The 27,998-nt window shown below is 37.8% G+C and overlaps 1 protein-coding gene across 10 annotated transcripts in view; it reads right to left on the minus strand.

Moving 5' to 3' along the window:
- Window positions 1-27,998, minus strand: part of LOC105831072 (acetylcholinesterase) — a 474,599-nt gene that overhangs the window by 1,302 nt on the left and 445,299 nt on the right. The gene's annotated exons all lie outside the window — the stretch shown is intronic.

Consider the following 27,998-nt stretch of genomic DNA (forward strand, 5'->3'; position numbering starts at 1 on the left):
TTATTTGATAAATACTGGTAAGATTTTTTGCAAAATTGTATGGGGACCAAACATCTCCTTCCTATTACTAATGGATATTTTATTGAAGCCTCACGTAATGCGCTTGCGCGAAAACAATCGGTCCCTCTATCAACACTGATATTAAAGTTATTTGTCCGTGTCATATGCAAAATGTATATATACATCCGTATAAATGTATTTTCAAACTTCAAATTAAAAATTAAATTATATACTTATATACTTATATTATCTTTATTATCAGAGCGTGCTACGTGCATATAGTGTAAATAATATAATTATGCAAATAGTTATTACAGTTTATGTTTTATATTTTTCTCTTGATATTATATATTTCGTTATATTGTATTTGCAGTTTTAAATGTTAAAAAATATTTTGCTTCATATTAATTTATATTCGCATTTGTAACAATGAAAATGTACGTAGGCACATACGTATATATATGCTACTTTTGTTATATATATGCATTTATGCTTTATATCGTGTAATACGTTGCGTATTATATAATTAAGATTAATCCATTTTTATGTTTTAATATAAAAATATACGCAGAAGAGACAGTTATTGAGTGTGACGCGACTAAAGAAATAACGCAACACTACTTCTAGCGCGGCACCTACAGCGCGAGATTACTATCTCGTTTTGCTAATAATTGAGAATGATGGAACCCATATGTTATTATATATGGGTAGATTCGGCTTTTAATGCTCTTTAATTTTTGTCCTTACAAAATTTTTAAAATGTTGAAAAAAAAGGGTGGGGGGTGGGATAAATTAAAAAATTTAAAATTTTTTAAAAATATAAATATACTATTGTAAAGAGTATAAAATACCATAAAACTTTTGTATAGAACATTTTTTTATAAATCTTATATTTTCAAAGATATTCGCAAAAAACGAAAAAATGCGTTATTTTCGAGGGGTGGTTTCAACCCCTAAACGTCAAGATACGCAGATAAAAAAAGATATGGGTCTAATAATTTCTTATGTTCTACAACATACCCAAAGCTCATTAAAATCGGTGAGGGACAGTTCTGTCCGTTCCCTTGTTAGAAATGTTTATACAGATAAGCAACAGAAAGACTCATACCCATAGATAAAAATTGTTTATACCTAATTACTACTTCTAGCCGCAGGGCCTAATTGTTTATATCACGTTGTAACTCGCATATAGTTTTACTTAGAAATGTTTATACTGATAAGCAGTGACCGGCAAGTAATTGTTTATATCGGGTTACAACTGAGATTACCCTGCTCAAAAAATCCGATAGAATCAGATAAGAAAAAGTTCTATCTAATTGAATCGTGTTTATGGTTCGTAAATATTAGATCGGTTATCTGAAATATACGATAGGCTTTCTATATTTCTGTATCGTATTTTTCATATAGTTACCTATCGTTTTTAATCAATTTCTATCGTCATTTTTTATATAAATTAATCGTGTTCTATCGTGTTTTTGGTTCGTAAATATTAGATCGGTTATCTGAAATATATGATAGGCTTTCTATATTTCTGTATCGTATTTTTCATATAGTTACCTATCGTTTTTAATCAATTTCTATCGTCATTTTTTATATAAATTAATCGTGTTCTATCGTGTCTTTGGTTCGTAAATATTAGATCGGTTATCTGAAATATACGATAGGCTTTCTATATTTCTGTATCGTATTTTTCATATAGTTACCTATCGTTTTTAATCAATTTCTATCGTCATTTTTTATATAAATTAATCGTGTTCTATCGTGTTTTTGGTTCGTAAATATTAGATCGGTTATCTGAAATATACGATAGGCTTTCTATATTTCTGTATCGTATTTTTCATATAGTTACCTATCGGTTTTAATCAATTTCTATCGTCATGTTTTATATAAATTAATCGTATTCTATCGTGTTTTTGGTTCGTAAATATTAGATTGGTTATCTGAAATATACGATAGGCTTTCTATATTTCTGTATCGTATTTTTCGTATAGATTACCTATCGTTTTTAATCAATTTCTATCGTCATGTTTTATATAAATTAATCGCATTCTATCGTGTTTTTGGTTTGCAAATATTAGATTGCTTATCTGAAACTTATGATAGACTTTTTATCTTTCTGTATCATATTTTTCGTATAGATTACCTATCGTAAATCTAGTTCAAAAAATGTAAACGTTTTACTTTTCTTGTACAGAATCGTTTACTCAATTAAAATGAGTAAATTATAAAAGTAATGTGGCAGTTGTCTTCCACATCGTCCTCTCGTAGCGAAAGAAACAGATTATTGCTTGTCTTAATCGTGTTGCGGGTGGTCTTTATATAGCGGGTCGGCTGCATTTGACTCACGAGAGAGTAATCGTCTACCAGCCTATCGGCGGCGCCGCGTACTAACTAAAAAGTTGGATAGAAAATGATAGAAACATATAGAAATTTGATAGAAAATTTATAAAATTCTATTGTTCTTTATCGTATCTCAATTAAACGATTAAAACTTTATCTGAATATGGATAATTTCCTATATGATCTTACCTAATTATCTTACTGAATAGAAAAATTACGATTTAAAGTCTATACAAATTAATCTGAAATTGTCCCTATCCCAGGTAGCAAGGTGACGTCTAATTGACGGCATTTTTTGGTCATTTTATGACGAACCAGACGTCATAATGTCGAGATAAAATGACGTCTAAATGTCGTAAAACTGACGTACATTTGTCTCATCTTAACGACGTCATATATTGAAAAAATACGTCATTATTTTTATATTATTGACGTCATTTTCAAGAAGCTAGTATCGTACATTTGACGGTATTTTATTGTTATTTTTATGAAAAAACATGGGTTTTTAGGTTACATTTAATAAAGACGACATTTTAACGTCATTTTTATGACTATCCCAGGTAGTAAAAGCCGTTATTTTGACGTTTTAGAAAATATTTCGGGTACATGTCTTATATATGCAGTACTTGCATTATGAAAATATCGAAATAACATAATTATAATGTAAAAAAAAATCTACGTTGTTTCTCAACAAGCATCACGACCCACCACACCATAGTCACGTTTGGAATTCCCTAACTTCCGCGGTCACCCATCCAACTCTGAACCGCCGTCAACGTTGCTTGACTTCGAAGATCGTACGCTACTTAGCCCTTTGTGATGATCCATGAACACTTGATGATCATGAATACATATTTGTTATAGATCAGTTCAATAGATGCGAGAAACATGAAACTTGTAGTTAACTAATATTTTTATAAATAAATATAAATTTACAGTTTTTTTTCTTGATTTTTACATATGCGAAATAACATGTGGAATAACTTATAAAAATATGTTTTTGCTCTGTTCTTTTGATAAAGCTAAATTATACCTCAGACGGCACGCAATATTTACAATATTTATTTAAATATTTTATAAATATTTTTGTGGTCTTAGATTTGACAAATCATAAAGATCTATCATAAATATTATAAAAACATTTATGAAATATTTATAAATATTTACAAAATATTTCTTATACAAATCTTTATCTTTTATTTATCATAAATATTATATAAAATATTTAATTTATATTTTAATATGTTGAATAAAGATTTTTTTTTCGTATATATAAAATATGTGTAAAATATTTATATAATATTTTGAAAAAATAAATATTAATAAATATTAATAAATATTTATCATAAATATTATGTGCTGCCTGGGATGATTCTAAAATATTGATAGTATTAATTATATAAAATATTATATTAATTTTAATAATGTTGTTTATTAACCAATCTTTAAATGATGATAGTTATAGGTAGCAAGATGTCGTCCACTAGACCTCAATAATTTGTCATTTGAGGTCAAATCGTCAATTATTACAAAGAATTATAGTTAACGTCAGTAATTAGTCACTAATAAAATCTTATTAATACGTCGTAAAATGATCAATTAACTGACGTTATTAATTAGTCAAGAATATGACGTCGGAAATACGTTGTAGGATGGATAAATGACTGACGTAATTAATAGGTCAAAAAATGACGTTACTATTACGTCTTAATTTGGTAACATGACGTCTGCGACCTTAAATGACGAATTATTGACGTCGTATTAACGTCACCTTGCTACCTGGGATGTTTCTATCAAATATATGTTATGGAACAATAATCGTTTTCTATCATTGTCTTTATAATAGGAGATATTTCAAGGAGGAACAATTATTACAGGCACACAAAAAAGTGATCCGGCGGACCAGACTAGTCAATCCTTATGTATTTTGACTAACTGAATCCAAATTCAAGGTCAGAATTGTAAAGTTAGCATTTTCTAACCTCAAAAAAAATTTTTTTTTAATGTTGGTCTGGCGGACCAGACTATATCCCACACAGCACACTTTATCTTAGGGATGTCCCTGGGATGTCATTTTGGGATATCGCAATATCGTTAGATATCCATGGACCGTCTGCGATATCCAAGGGATATCCAAGGGATGCACAAATGTCCACCGATTTGACATCCTGTAGATGTCTCAAACGATATCCAGAGGATATCCAAGGGATTTCCTGAGATATCGTAATATACCCTAGTGAAAAAATTTGTCAGGATTAAAAAAATTTTTTTCAGGATTTCTGATAAATATTCCGATTTTTTATAAGAATTAAAACGTTTTTCGGAAAAACTTTAAAAATGAAAAATTTTGATTAATTTAGAAAATTTTTGAATATTTTTAAGTATTTTTAGGAGTTTCTAAGAATTGAAAAAAACTTGGCAAAATATAAAAAATTCTAATTATTTTTACGGTAATCTTGTAAGAGGAAGAAGACTATAACAACATGTTTCAGCCAAGTCACTGCAGTCGTACCCGTTAAAGCATGTTTAATCTCTATATCTGAAAAAACGGTCACCCATCCAAGTGTCAACCATCGCCGACGTTGCTTGACTTCGAAGACCGTACACATTCTAACGCCACGTGATAATCCATGAACACTTCTTGTCTATGCATACATATTTGTTATGCATACATATCATTACAATATATGTTATCAGAAGGATGAAATTATGTATAGTTAATTTATATTTTTATGAATAAATATAAAGTTTTAGTTTTTTATTCATTTTTACATATGAGTGCAAAATAACATGTGGAATAACTTATTAAAAAGTTTGTTTTTGCTCTGTTTGTATAAAATTAAAAAAAATTTTTAATGTCATTTTTTATAATTTTTTAGTATTATTAATATATACCACATTGTTTCGATAAGTGTGCTTTCTTTATGTTCTGTTTTAATTTACGTTTCTTAAAGATTTAATTAACGCTTTTGTCACTTTTTTATTACATTATAATTCACTTTTCCTTTTACACTTGATTTACGCTCTATTAATTAATTGTAGAGATAAAAGATATGATGGAATATTATTTGGATGTAATAGGATATCGTAAGATATTATAGCATATCTTACAATATCTTATAATATTTTAAAATATTTTTTTGGGATATCGAAATATATTAATGGGACATTATATGATATCTTAAGATATTTTACGATATTTTAAGATATTTTTGTAGGATATCCCGGGAGCTACTCATTGAGATATCCGTGGGATCGCCTTCGTCTGTCTGGGATAATTTAGGATATCCTCAGGATAAAGTGTGCTGTGTGGGATCAGTCAATCCTTATGTATTTTGACCCGCTGAATCCAAATCCAAGGTCAGAATTACTAAATTTGCTCATTTTTTCTAACCTCAAAAAAATTTTTTTTAATGTTGGTCCGGCGAACCAAAGTAGTCTATCCTTATGTATTTTGACCCGCTGAATCCAAATCCAAGGTCAGAATTATTAAATTTGCTCATTTTTTCTAACCTTAAAAAAAATTTTTTTAAATGTTGGTCCGGCGGACCAGAGTAGTCTATCCTTATGTATTTTGACCCGCTGAATCGAAATTCAAGGTCAGATTTGCTGAAATGGCTTATTTTATTCTAACCTCAAAAAAACACCTTGTAAAAGCAGCTTGGATCTTAAATGTATAATTCGGAGCGTGCAAGCTTGCGTAAGCACATTATCCGGGGAAAATTCAATACTTGTAACGAGCCGTTCCTCCGCCACGTTAAGGCATATAGATACGAGGCCGTTACCCTCCTACCTCGTGTAGTCCCCTCCGCTTATCTCGGTCTCCCCGCACATCTCCGCTCCTCTTGTCACCAAACGGGGGCTATAAAAGCCCTCCGCTGGTGATAAGGAATCAGATCTCCCCGGTCTAGCGTACTGAGCCGACCAATCCTCTCAGCGAATTGAGCTGAGTATCCAAAGCACGCACTGAGTGCCAAACTTAACCTCAAACCGGCTTCCTAACTAGCGCGCACTGAGCGCTTCCTCGCGCCACGCTGTGAGTGGCAAAACACCGCCCCGCTCGACACCCGGATCCCGGTACGCGTATTGAGCTACCAATCCCGACCGCACACGGGGGACCCCGTACTGAGGGGAAACCGCCGACGCGGAGGACCATCCACGCGGGATGATCCTCGACGATAATAACAGCTGATCGTCGAACAGCTGATCACCGTGGCTGTCGAGCCGAGCTCCGCGCCGCACCGCGCAGTCGCGCACCGCCGCGACCAGTCATAACGCCGCACCGACCGACTCGGCGAATGCGAACGCCGCACCGTACCGCGCAGCCGCGACCGTAACACCGCAGACAATCCGACTACCGCCGCGACTGACACGAACGCCGCCATACATTACACCGCCGCGATTACACCGCCACGAGCATTGTAGTCCGTAAGACCGGCCGCTACCGCCGATCGACGCACCGACCGATACACGGGCCGTACGCCCGCCGCAGCCAATCCGGCACCGAATACCCAACGCGCACATGCGCTACGCGACACACGTCGCCATAACCAATCGCCCGCGACTCGCATAGCGAGATCTTAGTTGTAAGTTATTAGAGCAGGGAACCTGTATATATTAGATAGGCATATATTAGAATAAATCATAGTTGTAAATATATACCGCTTGCCTCCGTTATTCATTCAACCAGCCCGCCGCCCGAACCCTGAATTACCCGCGGCTATCCGTAGCACATCATAATCAAAAGTTCACGGTTACAAAATGGCGCCCGAACAGGGACTGGTTGAATGAATAGGCAAAATACCGCGATAATGCCGACCACGAGCGATAAATTCCGCACCGACGGACCAGCCAAACGGGAGATGATGGACGGAGGGACCACGGCCGACGACAGCAGCGCGGACAAGATAGAGACTGTCCGAGGGACCCCCCGAACACGACGCCGGGGTACCTTTTCGGACACCGCCGCACTACTAGATACCGTCCGCAAGTGGGGTTGCCAGTTTGACGGGAAGGACGGCGTCGCCTTCCTAGAGCGCCTTGAGGATCTACGCCTTAGTTACGGGCTGACACAGGCTCAATTACAACGGTGCCTCCCGCTGCTTTTTAAAGACCAGGCGCTACTCTGGTATCGGAACAACCGGGACGACTAGAGGAGCTGGGCGGACTTCGAAAAAGATTTCCGGCGATACTTCGTGCCCACCAAGACCCGCTTCGAACTAGAGGCCGAAATCGCCCGCAGGACTCAGGGGCCGAACGAGACCGCACGGGAGTACGTGACAGCACTCCAGACCTTGATGCGCCGCCACGGAGGAATAACCACGGAGGACCGCCTGGAGCGCATCTATCATAACTTGCGGCCGGAATACCACCTATATGCGCGCCGCAATGATTTCCTCGACCTCCCGGGACTACTGCAGCTCACCGATGACTACGAGCGCGCCAGGCGCTATGAACGGGACTACCAACCACCGAAGGGCAAGGAGAAGCCGAAGACCGCCGCCGCCGCCATCATCCCTGCATACGACTCCCGCGAGTGCTGCTGGGGGTGCGGGCAACGAGGACATACCCGCCGCTTCTGTAAGAGACCCCCGAAATTATTCTTCTCACAGTGCGGGAAGGAGGGGGTACTCACCCGGAACTGCCACGGCACGCCGGGAAACGCCAAGCAGGCCGAGGAGAACCAGGGGGCCTCCCGGTCTACCGCCAGCCCGGACACCGGCGCGTAAGAGCCCAGCTGCCGAGCATCAGCCCCCGAAACGAAACGACCGATCCGCGACCATGGGGGACGATCGAGATCGCCGGGCAGCAACACGACGCCCTGCTGGATTGCGGCGCCATCCTTTCATACGTGGCCGAGGATACCGCCGAACGCATACGACCGTACGCCCAAGTCCGCCGCATCACCGCCGCCGTACAACTGGCCGATGGACGAACCGGCCGAATCGACGAGGAGATGCGCGTCCAAATACGCCTGGGGCACTACCGCGGACTACAGACCTTTCACGTGCTGCCAGGGCTGACCTCCACCGTAATCGCCGGCGTCCACCTGCTGCGCAAAGCCGGTTTCCGCTGGAGCCTTCCGACGATCGCCACCTTGCGGCCCACCGAAACACCTACCGCTGAACCAACCGCCGGACTCACCGCCTGCTCCAAGGAACAAAACACAAAACTACAAGCGCTACTGGACGAGTTCCTGCCCAGATTCACGCAACTCCGAGGTATCACTCCGCTTACCGAACATCGCATCCGCCGGAAGGACGACCGAGAACCGATACGGCAGCGGTACCGAACATTCAACCCCGCTCTACAGGGGATCATCGACAAGGAAATCGATGATATGCTCCGCGAGGGCCACATCGAGCCCACCAGCAGCCCATGGAATTCCGGCGTGGTCCTGGCCAAGAAGAAGGACGGACGATACCGTTTTTGCATCGACTTCCGCAAGATTAACGAGGTTATCGTACGAGATGCATACCCACTACCACCAGTGCAACACATCCTCGACCAGCTGCGGGAAGCCCGTTTTTTATCCACTATCGACCTTAAAAACGGGTACTGACAAGTCGCCTTGCATCCAGATAGCCGACCGATGACCGCCTTTGCCATACCGGGAAGAGGACAATTCCGGTTCACCGTGATGCCCTTTGGGCTACACGCCGCGCCAGCCACGTTCCAACGGTTACTGGACCGCGTCATCGGGCCAGACATGGAGCCGCGAGCCTTCGCCTACCTCGATGACATCGTGGTGCTCGGGAGAACGTTCGACGAACACCTCCGCAATCTCCGAGAGGTATTACAACGGTTACTAGACGCGAACCTAAAAATCAACCCAGACAAGTGTCACTTCGCACGATCCAGTCTAAAATACTTCGGACACGTCGTCGATCGGGAAGGACTGAGGACCGACCCGGACAAAGTCAAGGCCATTATGGAGATCCCGCCACCCACCTCCCTGCCGGCCCTCCGACGATTTCTTGGAATGACGTCATGGTACCGCAGATTTATACCCGGGATAGCAACACTGGCCGCACCGCTGAATGAACTCCTACGGAAGAACAGACGATGGGAGTGGACTGCCAGCCAGCAGCAGGCTTTCGAAAGTATTCGGAACAGCCTTGCCTCCGCACCAGTACTGCACTGTCCAGACTTTTCGGCCACCTTCGTCTTACAGACAGATGCCAGCGACGCCGGACTAGGGGCAGTCCTAACCCAAACGATCGAGGGACAAGAACGCGTAATTGCATACGCAAGCAGAGCACTACGGCAACCCGAACGACATTATTCCGCAACGGAAAAGGAGTGCCTCGCGGTCGTATGGGGCATAGAGAAGATGCGGCCATACTTGGAGGGATACCGATTCCGCGTCATCACCGACCACTTCTCTCTCCGCTGGCTCCGCTCCTTGGACAACCCAACCGGCCGTCTAGCGCGTTGGGCAGTGGCCCTGCAGCAGCACGATTTCGAGGTGGAATACCGGAAAGGCGCTCTGAATTATGTGCCCGACGCCCTGTCACGTCAGCCTGGAGGAGGGGGAGGATGAAGAAGATACCGACACGGCGGGACAGGATCTAGCGGTCATTACACCGACGTGCAAGTGGCACCAGCGCACAACGCAAACCGTCCAAGAACAACCGCAAGCTACCGGACTATACAATACAGAATGGCCACTTATACCGCCACTTCCACGAGCGCCATTCTACCGACGATAACGACGATCCATCTGCATGGAAGCTGTGTGTACCACTACAGCAGAGACAGGAAGTACTAAAGGAGTGCCACGACGCCCCCACCGCCAGCCACCTCGGAATCGCCAAGACACTGGCCCGACTGGCACAAAAATATTATTGGCCAGGGATGTTCCGACAGGCAACCAAATATGTCCGTCGCTGTACGAACTGCCGGGAACACAAACCGTCGCAACAGCAAACGGCCGGACGAATGCATCACGCCAGTGTGGACGCGCCTAACATGGTCATAGCAATCGACCTCATAGGACCACTGCCGAGATCCTCCGAGGGGCACACCTGGATCCTGGTATGTCAGGATGCCTTCACGAAATGGCTAACAACGAAACCGCTACGACAAGCCACCGCCACCGCCGTGACAAGGGCGGTCGAAGAAAAAATCATCCTCCAGCACGGATGCCCTCGCCGGATCATCACCGACAACGGCCGCCAATTTATCAGCCGCGAATTCACCGAGTTACTTGCGCAGGCCGGCATCGACCATCGGAAAACGCCGCCATACTCGCCGCAATGCAATCCGGTCGAACGAGCCAATAGGACGCTCAAGACCATGGTTTCGCAATTCATCGACCGAGATCACCGCCACTGGGACCGCCATCTACCGCAACTAACGTTCGCCGCCAACACCGCCGTTCACGAAAGTACCGGGTATACGCCAGCGATGCTCACGTATGGCCACGAACTCACCGCACCTGGCACACTACGAGGGAGAACCGAACAAACCTTGGATGTGGCCATACCAGCCGGCCGGCCCACAGCGCGGGCGCAGAAGATTCAAAAACTGCGCGAACGATTTGAAATTGCCACGCGCCGCCAGGAAGAAGCAACCGCAAAGCAAGCCAAATATTACGACCTGCGAAGGCGCGACTGGAGACCCGAGATCGGCCAACAGGTCTACCGCCGCGAACATCCGCTCTCCAACGCGCAGAAAAACTTCGCGGGAAAACTGGCGCCTTGATACACCGGGCCATATACAGTCGACCGCCACATGTCGCCTGTCATCGTACGACTCCGCGACAACAACAACAAGATCATGGGAACCGTACACGTGAAGGACTTGAAGGAGAGTCCGGACACCGAATAACAACAGAAACGAAGGGTATAAAAAGGCACGATGAGCCCACCAGATCAGAAAGTGAGCGATAGCAGCAGCAGGATGCCAAAGTCCAAGAGCTCTCTTCGAGACCGCCTCGCCCGTGCCATCGCCGGACCTCCACGGATCCCAACAAGCAGCCAACCCTTCGAGGCCTCCGTCCGGACACCAGGGCGCAGCCAACGGCGCGAGAACGAGCCGCCTAGCACCGCCGCGCCAGCTTCAACACCAGCTCCGGCGCCGCCATCCGGACCCCGTCGGCCCGCAGTGGCACGCCAGAGGACGACGCGCTCCCGCCAGGAACGGCTGTACGCCGAGGCTTCGCCAGCCGCCGACAACGGGCGGAGCGTATTGCTCGCCACGTTCGGGTCCACATTGTCCTGGACCTGGACGACGACGACGACGACAACAACGGTGGAATAACCGCAACGCCGGAGGAACGTCCGACGCCTGCACCGATGCCGGACATCGCGTCCTTGCACATCACGGGACCTGCCGCGCCACCACCAGCGGCAATACCAGAGCCCGCGCCGCCACCCTCCGTCGTCGAGATGCATCGACAGGTCGTCGCACCACCGCCACCGGCCCGACCACCATCTGCCGCTGCCGAGACCGCCACCGCTGAGCTGGCGCAGTCGCCGCCGCCGACGCCGAACCGCCTCACCCGGGTACTTCACCCGGCCGCAACCAACGCCGGCACCGACACCGCCTCCGACCGGGTACTTTACCCAGCCAGCGCCGCCACCATCATCACCCGCGCCGTCACCATCGCCGCCAGCCCCCGGACCATCCGCTATTCCCAGCGAAGTCCTGCGGACCATACCGTGGGAGCGCATACTGCCAGGCCGCCGCTACCGTCACCAGGCCCTCGGGCACCGCATCGTGGTGAAACACCAGCTCGACGGGTCCTGGTATATCCGCTAATAAAGAGAATTTTTTTCATTGTACATAGGGACGGGGTCTGCCGAGGGGGAGGTGTAACGAGCCGTTCCTCCGCCACGTTAAGGCATATAGATACGAGGCCGTTACCCTCCTACCTCGTGTAGTCCCCTCCGCTTATCTCGGTCTCCCCGCACATCTCCGCTCCTCTTGTCACCAAACGGGGGCTATAAAAGCCCTCCGCTGGTGATAAGGAATCAGATCTCCCCGGTCTAGCGTACTGAGCCGACCAATCCTCTCAGCGAATTGAGCTGAGTATCCAAAGCACGCACTGAGTGCCAAACTTAACCTCAAACCGGCTTCCTAACTAGCGCGCACTGAGCGCTTCCTCGCGCCACGCTGTGAGTGGCAAAACACCGCCCCGCTCGACACCCGGATCCCGGTACGCGTATTGAGCTACCAATCCCGACCGCACACGGGGGACCCCGTACTGAGGGGAAACCGCCGACGCGGAGGACCATCCACGCGGGATGATCCTCGACGATAATAACAGCTGATCGTCGAACAGCTGATCACCGTGGCTGTCGAGCCGAGCTCCGCGCCGCACCGCGCAGTCGCGCACCGCCGCGACCAGTCATAACGCCGCACCGACCGACTCGGCGAATGCGAACGCCGCACCGTACCGCGCAGCCGCGACCGTAACACCGCAGACAATCCGACTACCGCCGCGACTGACACGAACGCCGCCACACATTACACCGCCGCGATTACACCGCCACGAGCATTGTAGTCCGTAAGACCGGCCGCTACCGCCGATCGACGCACTGACCGATACACGGGCCGTACGCCCGCCGCAGCCAATCCGGCACCGAATACCCAACGCGCACATGCGCTACGCGACACACGTCGCCATAACCAATCGCCCGCGACTCGCATAGCGAGATCTTAGTTGTAAGTTATTAGAGCAGGGAACCTGTATATATTAGATAGGCATATATTAGAATAAATCATAGTTGTAAATATATACCGCTTGCCTCCGTTATTCATTCAACCAGCCCGCCGCCCGAACCCTGAATTACCCGCGGCTATCCGTAGCACATCATAATCAAAAATTCACGGTTACAAAATGCCGAGGGGGAAATTATACTTATAACAAGTCTGAGCTTCTGTGAATGAATAGCGTAGAAAATTTACTCTCTTTTCCTATTATATTTAACTCTTTCATTCTGGACCTTGGATTTGGATTCAGCGGGTCAAAATACATAAGGATTGACTGATTATATAGTCTGGTCCGCCAGACCAACATTTTAAAAAAATTTTTTTTGAGGTTAGGAAATGCGAGCTAACTTTGCAATTTTGACTTTGGATTCGTATTCAGCGGGTCAAAATACATAAGGATTGACTAGTCTAGTCCGCCGGACCAACCTTTTTTTTGTGTGTCTATGTTATTTTATAATTCCGCCGGACAGAACATTCTGTTGTTCTTTATGGTATCCGAATTAAACGATTAAAACTTTATCTGAATATGGATACTTTCCTATATTATCTTATCTGGTTATCTTATTGAATAAACAAATTACGACTTAAAATCTATATAAATTATTCAGATAATTCTATATTCAGATAAAGTTTTAATCGTTTGATTCAGACACGATAAAGAATGATAAAATGTTATGTTCGGCAAAATTGCGAAATAATTTTTTCCTGTTTAAAATATCTCCAATTATATAGACAATGATAGAAAACTATTATAGTATATAACATATTTTTGATAAAAACGTATAGGGACAATTTCAGATTAATTCATATAGAGTCTTATAGATCTTGAATCGTAAATTTCATATTCAGAACGATAAGTAGATAGGATCATATATAAAAGTAGTCGTATTCAGATAAAGTTTTAATCGTTTATTTCAGATACAATAAGAAACGATAGTACTTTATGTCCGCCGAAATTGGAATACATCTGATAGAAACGTATAGGAACAATTCCAGATTAATTCATATAGAGTCTTATAGACCTTGAATCGTAATTTTTATATTCAGAACGATAAGTAGATAGGATCATATATAAAAGTAGTCGTATTCAGATAAAGTTTTAATCGTTTATTTCAGATACGATAAGAAACGATAGTACTTTATGTCCGCCGAAATTGGAATACATCTGATAGAAACGTATAGGAACAATTCCAGATTAATTCATATAGAGTCTTATAGACCTTGAATCGTAATTTTCATATTCAGAACGATAAGTAGATAGGATCATATATAAAAGTAGTCGTATTCAGATAAAGTTTTAATCGTTTATTTCAGATACGATAAGAAACGATAGTACTTTATGTCCGCCGAAATTGGAATACATCTGATAGAAACGTATAGGAATAATTTCAGATTAATTCATATAGAGTCTTATAGACCTTGAATCGTAATTTTCATATTCAGTACGATAAGTAGATAGGATCATATAGAAAAGTAGTCGTATTCAGATAAAGTTTTAATCGTTTATTTCAGATACGATAAGAAACGATAGAATTTTATAACTTTTCTATCTGGCAGGAAATCTAGTGTCCGATAGAAACGATAGATTCAGATAAAATTATATTAAATTTCTATCAAATTTCTATATGTTTCTATCAGTTTCTATCGTACTTTTTGAACAGGGTACATAAAAGTTTATACTGATAAACAGCTACCGACTGGTATTTGTTTATATCAAGTTACAACTGACTTGTAGTTTACATAAATGTTTATACTGATAAGCGGCGATCGACTGGTATTTGTTTATATCAGGTTACAACTAGCATGTTGTTTACATAAATGTTTATACTGATAAGCGGCGGCACCCGTTTGTGTAACGTCATCCCCCCTCCACCGCGTGACGCCATACCCCCTGTGACGTCATACCCCTCCCCACAAATACCCCCCCCCCCCCGCCCCTCACCCCCTCCCCCTCGGAGCTCCGTAGTCAAAATCACCCTCCTATTCCTACTAAATTACACAAATGTAATTACATAACAATAGTGTAATTTAATTACTTTGGACATTCATTACAAATGCTCAAACAAATTAGTAATTCAATGGTGTTTAATTACAAATGTTCAAAATAATGTGTAATTAAATCACATTTAATTATTCGTTGTTTTGAGCATTTTTAATTTGGTAATAGTCAATTACAAATTCGCCCATCTCTGATCAGAAATCGATCTTTTTATCTAATTCAACAAAATATTAAATATTATTTGAATTTGTGATAACGAGATAATTTTTTATAATGACAGCAAATTTTGTATAAATAAAGAACTAATAACTATTGTTAGTTAATATATATGTTTATATCTTATGTTTTATAAATATTTATTTGTACATATATAGTACATATATATACATATACATATATATTGCAGTATTTCATTACATATATTTTATATCCATCATTGCAATTTTTTTATCATAAACTGTATCATAAACGAAAGACTTAGGGTGCTGTCCCATGGCTTCGCAAAACGGAATCTGAAAGGCGGAATGGAGGGGATTAGTCAATTGCAAACTTTTCGTTCCGATTTTAAACACTGGGGCTCCCCATGGAATGATTTTTGACGGAATCGGAAGGCTATGGCTAACTTTATAACTTAACATAACATACGTATTTATACTTTGACCAAAAAAAGGGAATAGTAATCATATGTAGTTATAAATTATAAGTAATTATAATGCGACAACAATATTTATTACAGTACGTTGTAATATTATAACACTCACCTTATCAATTGTGTTACATAAAATCATGTAAGTTCAGGTTCAGGTTCCGTTTTCCGATTTTCCATAGCCTTCCGATTCCGTCAAAAATCACTCCACGGGGAGCCCCATGATTGAAAATCGGAACGGAAAGCTTCCAATTGGTTGATCCCCTCCATTGCGTCTTTCCGATTCCGTTTTCCGAGACCCATGGGACAGCACCCTAATGCCCCTATACATTATTTTAATATAGTTTAACATTCAGTGAACAGGATCGATCTCGGATTTCAAGAATCGATTCACTGGATTGATCGAAGCTGTGAGATCGGTTAAAAAAGATCGATATTCGGATACAAAGAAATCGATTTTTCAAAATATCGATTCAATATCGCCCATTCCTACATTGTAGTATTAACAGGAACAAATTATTACTATCCAGTACTAGTAGCTTTGTCAATAACATTGTAGAACTAGTAGCTTTGTAAGTAATGTTGTAGAATTAGTGATTTTGTACGCTTCCTGCTAATCTTCCGTCAACTTCAGCTTCTTTAAAATTGGCTCAAGTCTAAGATACACCTTGATAGTGTAAGATTTGTAATTCTTCTTCTTTCTTTTAAAACTAAAAAAAGAAAAATAACACAAAGTATTGATCTTATGTAATGGTGAACAAAAGTGGCTGTCACGGAAACTTCTCAAGTTTGCCAAGCCAGCATATGATTATATGTTTCAAGAGCATTAATTAAACAATAACTAAAATTTTGAATGTGATCTTTGTGAATGTATGATGAAAATTTTTCTTACCATATAGAAATTTTGACTGGAACAAATCATTACTATCCAATACTAGTAGCTTTGTAAATAACGTAGAACTAGTAGCTTTGTAAGTAAGGTTAGTATTAATGATTTTATACGTTTCTTGCTGCTATTCCGTCAACTTCAGCTTCTTTGGAATTGTCTAAAATACACCTTGACAGTGTAAGATTTGTAATTCTTCCTCTTTCTTTTAAAACTTAAAAAGGAAACAACACAAAGTATCAATTTTATCTCAGAATAGTTTATTCTATACAAAAATGAAAATTCTGTATAACTTATCTGATTATGCAAGGTATATTTCCCTCTACAATGTAATCCACAATGTACTCCACGATGTAATATGCATAATTATGTATAACACTAATAAAAACTAACTCGCCGCTAACCTCGCACACGTCAACACGTCTGTAACCTCGAACTGTCACTCGATCGACACGCGACGGCGCGGACTCGATCATCACCAATCACGATACACAGGGTGCGTTTCGTTTCATGGCGCATGGTGCATCGTTCATTCTTGTTGTCAAATATTTGAGCACAAAAGATAAAGGAGGATACAACAGTACAAGTCCCCACCATTCGTCCTAGGCGCCGGGCGACGACGATGATGATAATAATGACTACGACGTTTCTTAAACCAAATTTACTCTTGAGCGAAAAATTCTAATCGCGATATCTCCGCTCGTAAGTCATATAGCGGAAAAATAAAAACACTTTTATTATATGAATCGTATGTAAGCTATCCATTAAGCCTATTTAGAAATCAATCAATTCAGTCGTTATTGAGATCCGATAACTACGGTCTTCTGACAAATGACGTCTCGCGTAAAAGAAGCACAGTGGTGTTTCGCTGCGCGTACACTTGGCGCGAGGCATTTGCCTCTTGATATGTGTAAAATATTTATATAATATTTTGAAAAAATAAATATTAATAAATATTAATAAATATTTATCATAAATATTATGTGCTGTCTGGGATGATTCTAAAATATTGATAGTATTAATTAAATAAAATATTATATTTATTATTAATAATGTTGTTTATTAGCCAATCTTTAAATAATAATTAATAGTAGTTATAGGTAGCAAGGTGTCATCCACTAGACCTCAATAATTCGTCATTTGAGGTCAAATCGTCAATTATTACAAAGAATTATATAACATCAGTAATTAATCACTAATAAAACCTTATTAATATGTCGTAAAATGATCAATTAACTGACGTTATTAATTAGTCAAGAACCGGAAATATAGGATGGATAAATGACTGACGTAATTAATAAGTCAAAAATGACGTTACTATTACGTCTTAATAATTGGTAACGTGACGTCGGCGATCTTAAATGACGAATTATTGACGTCCAGTGGACATCATCCTGCTACCTAGGAAATCAATATATCTTGCAACAATTATATATATATATATAATATATATATATATATAATATATATATATAATATATATATATATATATATAATATATATATATAATATATATATATATATATATATATATATATATATATATGTCAGGAGCGTATAATGGGGACACAATTTCTAGCGTATGTATACTTTGGGGACATTTGTATACTTTGGAGACAGGCCTCAAAATAATACATATTATATGTATAATTCGGGGACAATTTTATTTATATGTCAAATGCATAGTTTGAGCCCAGGCTAAATTGAAATCAGTCACTAAGAGATGGCGCCACTATAACCGTTTTAAGAATATTCTGAGGTCGGATTGAGATTTCATACCTTCAACAATATGTCATTTTTAGATAAATGTACATACGTAAATTTGTTGTAATTAAATAAGTTCTAAACAATAAAAATATTGATTTTAAAGAAATTTCATATACTTATATATAAGGTGACCTCAATATATGCGTTTCATATACATGTGGTGTAAAAGTTTTAAAATTACAAATTATTTCAGAAAATATTAATTTAATTGAAAAATGTTTGAAACAAAAGTTATAAGTCTTTAAAAAATTCATTAATTCGTGATAATGACTTGAATTTTCGGTGAGCTTGAAGGCTCAAGGTTAAAAACCGTGAATGGAACATTATAATTTTTCAATAAATATTCTTGTAGTTTATAAATAAATAAAATCTTTTAATTATGGCATATAGTAACATAATTATAACAGATTAAAATAATAATAAAATTGATCATATAATTAAAATTGCAATTCCATTTTTTAATTTTTTATTTCTGTATGTCTATTTATCTGCTAAAATTTAAATAGACATAAGAGGTGAAGAGAAACTGCTAAAGATTAAAATAATAAAAATTCCAGAAAAAAACTTTGTTTTATATATATAATTATGTCGAGCGTATTAAACAAATTTTTATTATTAAAAAATTTAATGTATAATAATGTTAATTAACATATTTATTATATATTTATTTAATGCACCTAGCAACAATTTGTGACAAGATTTACAGAAAATGCATGATTTTCGATTTTCGATAAAACGCTATATTGTCAGCTGATCGGTGAGACATGCCGATGCATTGACCTTGAGACTGCTTGACCTTGACGCGTGAGCAAGCGAGGAGCATAGACCGCGCGTAGAAAGTATATATCGGATTCTCATTTTTGCAGCCGATCATAATAATAATATATAATATAATATAATAATATAATAATAATAAATCATATAATAAATGTAATAAAAATAGCATTGATTTTGCTTCTATTTAATTAATTTTTAAGTTACTATTTATGTTAATCACACTTTTTGTGCTTGGTTAAATAATAACAAATAATTTACAAATGCGATTAATCAATGAGTTTAACAAATAAACAAATAATATATAAATGTTATTTAAAAATCGTATAATACTAAAATATATATATCAAATACTTCCACATTATATACATATAAAGTAATAATTTTTCTCGTTAATTTCTATAATAACAAAAACTATATAAATAAATTAATAATACATACATTAATATATTAAATATTTGTAATTATTCTAAAAGCTTACTTTTGTTGTACATTAATATTGATATTAACTCATTCAAATACATTGTATAATGTTGGTTAATAACAAAGCAATCAAAAGGAATTCACATTGTCATAACCAAGTATAAATTTTAGGTCAAATTTTTGGGCGCTGGACTGTTTGATGTAAAACACCACTTGCACAGCAATATTTACTTCGGCGAGTTTGCTCTCTTTCTATTTCGTGCGTTCTTCGTCGAATGCGGGCGTGATCTTTCACGTCGAACTATCTAGTGCTCAGAAACTTTCTTTAAAATTTTATATTTATGTAATATGAATTCTATGACAGTATGAATACTTTATCATATTGTGATTACATTACACAATATATACAGAATGACTGGAAATTTTTAACGCATCGCTTGCACAGAGGTAGAATGGACTAAACTGATTGTGAGTAAAAAAGTCCTCTACTACTTTGCGATTTCTGCAATAGTTAACGAGTTATTAATTTTGAATAAGTAGTTGATTCGTCCGGCCTATCGCTAAATGCCGACAAGCGGGCAGCGAGATAATAACACCGCTCAGCGAGACACGCGTCCGCGATCGCTAGACATGTAGGGAGTTGTTTACAAATTCGGCGTAGCATTGCCGTTTGTAAATAACAACTCTGCGTGCCTAGCGACCGCGGATGCACATCTCACTGGATGATATTAACTTGCCGCATGCTTACTGGCATTTGGCGGTAGGCCGGGCAAATCGGCTATTTCTCTTTTAATTAGTAACTTGTTAATTACTTCAAAAATTGCAAAATGATAGAGGATTTTTCTACTCAGTTTAATTCGTTCTACCTATATACACAAATATGTAATGTGTAATACGATAATTATTAGTTCATATTTTTATATATATATATTTTTAAATCTTTTCTTATATATTGGAAAGCTCAGCTTAACAAATAAGATTCTGATCTCACCACACATTAAAAAATAAAAAACGCCACAATTGAAAAACCGATTATGTTTAAATTTGTTGCTATTTCGTTGCTCTAATATAACGTTAACAAATTTTTATAATACAAAATTGTTTAAATAATACCATTTTATATTAACGAACACCATATATGTGACATAAGTAACTATGGTACTATAAAAAATATTTTATTACGCGAATAATCGCGGTCTTAAAATGTTCTGTGGACAATTGATGTTCTGTGCTCTTTCAAAACTTGCAACGTTCGATTCTGTTGCACGTCTCTAAACGCAAGTAAATAAACAATTTGTCTACGCGGCCGCCGCGCAGCATTGAGACCGCGATTACAAAATCTTATAACTATGTGTTGGGGAGAGATATCTGAGATAATGCCGCGCGCGGCGGTCACATAGACAAATTGTTTATTTTCTTGCCTTTAGAGACGTGCAACCTGTATACCAATACTTCCTAGATATGGATATATCTTAAACAATAGTATAATTTCAAAATGTTTTTGCGCTATCTTAGAGCAACAAAGCAAAAAAATTTTTTGTGTAATTACTTTTTTGGTTTGAGCACTCTGAATTTATTTTTTTATTATGGGGTGAGCCAACTTGATGCCAAGCCCTATCCCTTTCAATCCTTGTTTCTTGCTAAACGGCTTGAGCAACAAAATTTAGAATAGGGTAACAAATTAGCACATAAATAACACTAAATTTTAAAATAGGTACGGGTTTTATTTGCATTGGTGAAGAGAGGGGGCTAACTTGAAAGGGATAGCTCACTGAATCAGCTGACAATATACCGTTTTATCGGAAATCAAATATCAAGCATTGTAACTCTCGTCGTAGACTTTCGCTAAATGTATAAAACATATGTTAAATTAAGAGTACGATATATTAAACATTTTAATAATAAAATGTTTAATATGTCCGACGTAATTATATATAATATACTCATTTTATTTCTGAAACTTTTATTATTTTATTTCTACGTGATTTTTCCTTCTTATCCCTCTCCCCCCCCTTCTCTCTTTTTCTCTCTCTCTCTCTCTCTCTCTCTCTCTCTCTCTCTCTTCTACATCGACAGCGTGAACTATGCCTGAGTCACCCCTTCCCGAGAGTCGCGACGATAATTTCTTCACACATCACTCTCTTCTCCTACAGCTCATATTTACAAATTTGATAACGATTACTGTATGCTTTCTTACTATTGTTATCTTGCTATTATTCGTCTTTGCTTTTATCGTTATATTGCTTACGTCGTTATTTTTGTTAAATACTTTACTTTATGAACGGCTCACAAGAAGTTTGTAATTTATCTCCCTCAATATACCCTCACACTGTCAACTGCGAACTCTTTGCGTTAACATTCGCTTTTGAATATATGCTCTACTGCTGCTTACTCTACTGTAATTCATTGTTCTTTTTAATTCATCGCGCATTCACTCTTGTAATATTATCCATGTAAGTTCTTAGAGGGCCTCGCCCTAGAACTAAAATAAACACTTTTGTTTGTCTGTCTGTCTCTCTCTCTCTCTCTCTTTCTCTTCTCGATGCAACTCATAAAGTGCCATTAATAGCGCGTTAAATTTCTTCATGTGGACCTTTTTGCCTTTAACTCTTTACACTACATTATATTAACTTTATATATTTGCAATAGGGAGCTATACATATATATCTCATATCTTTCGTAGACAATTTAGATAGACAGATATGCAGAAATGAAAAAATAAAAAAATAAAATCCAGTAATTATGGTATATTGTAAAATAAATATAACAAAAAACAATAATAATGCAATTGATCATATAATTAAAATCGCAATTCCATTTTTTAATTTTTTATTTCTGTATGTCTATTTATCTGCTAAAATTTAAATAGACATAAGAGGTGAAGAGAAACTGCTAAAGATTAAAATAATAAAAATTCCAGAAAAAAACTTTGTTTTATATATATAATTATGTCGAGCATATTAAACAAATTTTTATTATTAAAAAATTTAATGTATAATAATGTTAATTATCATATTTTTTATATATTTATGTAATGCATCTAGCAACAATTTGTGACAAGATTTACAGAAAATGCATGATTTTCGATTTCCGATAAAACGCTATATTGTCAGCTGATCGGTGAGACGTGCCGACTGCTTGACCTTGACGCGCGAGCAAGCGGGGAGCATAGACCGCGCGTCGGAAGTAAATATCGGATTCTCATTTTTGCAGCCGATCATAATAATAATATATAATATGATATAATAATATAATAATAATAATGAATTGTATAATAAATGTTATAAAAATAGCATTGATTTTGCTTCTATTTAATTAATTTTTAAGTTACTATTTATATTAATCACACTTTTTGTGCTTGGTTAAATAATAACAAATAATTTACAAATGCGATTAAACAATGAGTTTAACAAATAAACAAATAATTTATAAATGTTATTTAAAAAACGTATAATACTAACATATATATATCAAACTTTCACATTATGTACATATAAAGTAATAATTTTTCACGTTAATTTCTATAACAAAAACTATATAAATAAATTAATAATATATACATTAATATTGTTGCGCGCCGCGCGTTGCCCGATACATCCCTGAAGCGCCAGTCAGCTGACCGACCGATCGATATTATCGATCGGCCGGTTGCCGGGAGAAAATCGTAATAAATAAATGAATTAAACGGCTGGTTGCCGGGAAATGTTTGTAAATAAACTTCTTTAACAGTTTAGAAAACACGCGTGTTCTCTGTTTGAGCCCGTTTCCATTAATAAAGTTGTTAAAACCAGATTACAGTTTGTCTTTCTTTCGGGACGACTCGGCGCGAGTGAGAATGAGTGCGTGTGTGCTTTCCGGAGCTTCGGCGCAACAATATATTGAATATTTGTAATTATTCTAAAAGTTTACTTTTGTTGTACATTAATATTGATATTAACTCATTCAAATACATACAATGTATTTGAATGAGTTAATATCAATATTAATGTACAACAAAAGTAAACTTTTAGAATAATTACAAATATTTAATATATTAATGTATATATTATTAATTTATTTATATAATTTTTGTTATTATAGAAATTAACGAGAAAAATTATTACTTTATGTATACATAATGTGGAAGTATTTGATATATATATTTTAGTATTATACGATTTTTAAATAACATTCATAAATTATTTGTTTATTGTAATGTTGGTTAATAACAAAGCAATCAAAAGGATATCACATTGTCATAACCAAGTATAAATTTTAGGTCAAATTTTTTGGCGCTAGACTGCTCGATGTAAAACACCACTTGCACAGCAATATTTACTTCGGCGAGTTTGCTCTCTTTCTATTTCGTGCGTTCTTCCGTCGAATGCGGGCGTGATCCTTCACGTCGAACTATCTAGTGCTCAGAAATTTTCCTCAAAATTTTATATTTAATATGAATTCTATGACAGTATGAATACTTTATCATATTGTGATTGCATTACACAATATATACAGAATGGCTGAAAATTTTTAACGCAGCACTTGTACAGAGGTAGAACGGACTAAACTGATGACTTGTGAGTAGAAAAGTCCTTTACCACTTTACGATTTCTGCAATAGTTAACGAGTTATTAATTTTAAATAAATAGCTGATTCGCCTGGCCTATCGCCAAATACCGACAAGCGTGCAGCGAGATAATAAGACCGCTCAGCGAAACACGCGTCCGATTTTGTTGCTCGTCTCTAAGCGCAAGTAAATAAACAATTTGCTTACGCGGCCGCTGCGCGGCATTGAAACCACGATCATTCGAGTAACAAAATCTTATAACTATATGTTGGGGAAAGATAGCTGAGATATCGCCGCGCGCAGCGGCCGCGTAGACAAATTGTTTATTTTCTTGCCTTTACGCGCAACAAAATCGAGCATTGCATATTTTGTAAGAGCATTGTCCACAGTACATTATAAAACCGCGATCTTTCGAGTAACAAAATATTTTTTATCATACCTATAGTTACTTATGTCACATACATGGTGTCTGTTAAAATGGTATTATTTAAACAATTTTGTATTATCGAAACTTGTTAATTCTATATTAGAGCAACAAATTCAAGCATAATCAATTTTTCTATCGTGGCATTCTTTATTGGTTTTCTAGTGCGGTGGGGCCAGAACCTTATTTGTTTTAAACTGGGCTCCCCTGAATATAAAAAAATATATTCAGACTGTTAAAAAAATGTATATATCTGAATTTGTTACTAATTTGTTGCTCTAAGATGACGCGAAAGTATTTTAGAAATGCAACGTTTTTTGGAAGATATCTGTATACCAATACTTCGTATATATGAGTATATCTTAAACAATAGTATAATTTCAAAATGTTTTTGCACCACCTTAGAGCAACAAAGTAGCAAAAATTTTCGTGTATTTATTTTTTCGGTTTGAGCACTCTGAATTTATTCTTTTTTATTATGGGTGAGCTAACTTGATGCCAAGCTTCCATCCATTTCAATCGCCGTTTTTTGCTAAACGGTTCGAGCAACAAAATTTAGAATAGGGTAACAAATTAGATGACAAAAATCAATAACATGGCTTTTTTTAAAGCCAATTTTATTCTTAAGTGCTTTTTTTTCATTTTTTTGTATGCAACTTAAATTTTAGCACTGAGCTAGTTAAAAAGATATGAAGAAATCAAAAAATTGAAAAAAATGGTATTGCGATTTATATAATATGATCAATTGCATAGATGATTATTGTATTCTGTTATAATTATAAAATACACGGTCGGCTTTACTACACATGAACTTGGCGCGAGGCACGGCCGTGTCTTTTTTATTATTATATTCTACAATTGCTAAATTTCATTTTTTGGTTTTTAATTTTTATATTTGTTTATTTAAATTGTCAACAAAATACATGAGACATATATTTATACATTATATTTTTTCATTGCAAATATACACTGAGCAATAAAATTAGTGCAAAAAAAATTTATACCAAAATTTTACTCAACTTTAAATAATCGTAACTTCGCAATGTCGTATTGAAAAGTTTTTTTTTATTTTAAAGCTCGAAATCTCTACTTTAAAAATTATTTGTCAGATTTTGATTTTCTTTTCCCTTTACCCATCTCTTCAAAAGTGAGATGTTTTGTCTTAAAAAATTGTCATACTTTGATGCGCTCCACGGTGTGCAATGAATTTTTCTCGTAAACTTTATAAGAATTATCGTAAAATATGGATTTTTTCCTATAAATTAGAAACAATTAAACATTGTACGATTTTTTGGGCGGAATTATAACATATCAAAGTCACCTATGCATTTTAGTCTGTTTATGCCTGCTACCGCTGGCATTAGAATTATCCGATGCGCACCACAAGAAGGTTGCTGGTCAGATTTTGCGCATTGTGTGTACGTGTGTGTGTGTGTGTGTGGCGTGTTGAATGAACAAAATAGTACAATATTGCCCGGAAGAAATACATGTGTTTTACTTCTTCGTCTTTGAATGACTTTTTGAAGATGTAGGATGCAGAATCTAAGGGCATCCTAAGAAATTTTATGCAATCTCTTCGTAGTGCGCATCGAGAAATGCTGACGATAGCCATAAACAGACTAAAATGCATAGGTAACTTTGATATATCATAACTCCGGCAAAAAAATCATACAGACTTCAATTTTTTTTCAATTTGTAGGGAAAAATTTATATTTTACGATAATTTTTATAAAGTTTACGAAAAAAATTCCTTGGAGCACCCCGTGGAACGCGTAAAAATATCAGTTTTTTAAAACAAACACGTTCTTAATTTCGAAGAGATGCCAAAAAAGGAAAAAGAGAGAATCAAAATTTGATAAATAATCCTTTTTAAAGTAGAGACTTCAAGTTTTAAAATAAAAAAAAAAAAAACTTTCCAATACAATAAGTTTTTGTAAAATTACGATTTTTTGAAGTTGAATGAAATTTTGATATAAATTTTTGTTGCGCTAATTTTATTGCTCAGCATATAAAGTAAAATGTAATTTAAAAGGGTTTTAAAAAAAGACAAAAGGATCCACTTGAAGAAATCTAACACGCTATTAGTGAGACTTTAGAGATAGTATCGAGAGACAAAGAAAGAAAGAAAGAAAGAAAGAAAGAAAGAAAGAAAGAAAGAGAGAAAGAGAAAGAGGAGAGCGGGGGGCTAAAAAGGAAAAACCACTTGAGAATAAAATAATAAAAATTTCAAGAAGAAAATAATTTTATATTATATATAATTATGTCAGACATACTAAACGTTTTATTATTAAAAAGTTAATATACGATAATGTCAATTTAACATATTTTTTATACATTTAGCGAATGTCTGTAACAAAAGTTGCAGAACATGCATGATATTTGATTTTCGATAAAACGCTATATTGCAGCTGAGCTAGGAGAATAGACCGCCTGACAAGCGATCCTTCAGATGCTCACGCTAGTACGGCTGCGCGAACGGTGAGAGATCTGCTGCCTCTTTTACTCTCTAGTGACAACTCGAAACGGAAAGAAACAGCAGATCTGAACTGCATCGCTGCGCACTTCTTAAACGGCCGCGTTCAGCAAAACAATATTTTATTAATACTCGACATTGATTCTTTGATTTTTAAAGTAAGAGCCAAAATAACAAAACGAGCGGTTTGTTCCGCTCCACGCTCATGCAATCTTGCAGGCCTGCGTGTAACCCCATAGTATAACTTGTATTACTACGCCTCTAGAAAAGCCTACCGCCCCTACCGGTACCGAGTACCGAGCCTACGCAGTCAGTGAGTGTTCTTCGCGCCTCGCGGTACGACGGTACCTCGCGACTCGCGATCTTCGCTTGGCCACAGTTACATTGTGGCTTGGCTCTCACTCGTTTTTCGCGTTTTGTTAGTGGTTACATTGTATATGTGTAGCATATATATTTTATATAAAATATTAATTGTGGGATTAACAATCAACACATCATTATTGCAAGGTATGTAATATTAATTCACATTATGCTTTTAACCCTTAGGCCCGTTTCTACCAACGTAGATTAACTTTAATCTCGGTTTAATTTACTTGTTATCTCATTCTAGTTCCAAAAATTAGAAAGAGATAAAGAATAAGTTAATCCGAGATTAAAATTAATCTACGTTTTTTAACCTATGTATGCAGATAGCCAGTATGAGATACAAGAAAGATTTTAGCATCTTGCTCTACATTTATGTTCCTTGTGCTGTTGTTTACTAGCATTCGATGTGAGAAATAAAATGTTTGCATGTTTCAAACATTATGCTAGCATTAAATGCTTAGCTATCATTGACTCTTATAAGATCAGTGTCATGCTAGCAAATAACAGCACAAAGGACGACAAATGTATAACAAGATGCTAACACATTTTTACTAGCAACATGAAAACAATTTGTGTTCATACTGGCTATCTGGGTAGTGAAGTAGAATGTTCTATTTTTATGTATTTATACATT

This window comes from Monomorium pharaonis, chromosome 3, assembly GCF_013373865.1.
Source record: "Monomorium pharaonis isolate MP-MQ-018 chromosome 3, ASM1337386v2, whole genome shotgun sequence".
In the NCBI taxonomy this organism is placed as follows: Eukaryota; Metazoa; Arthropoda; class Insecta; order Hymenoptera; family Formicidae; genus Monomorium; species Monomorium pharaonis.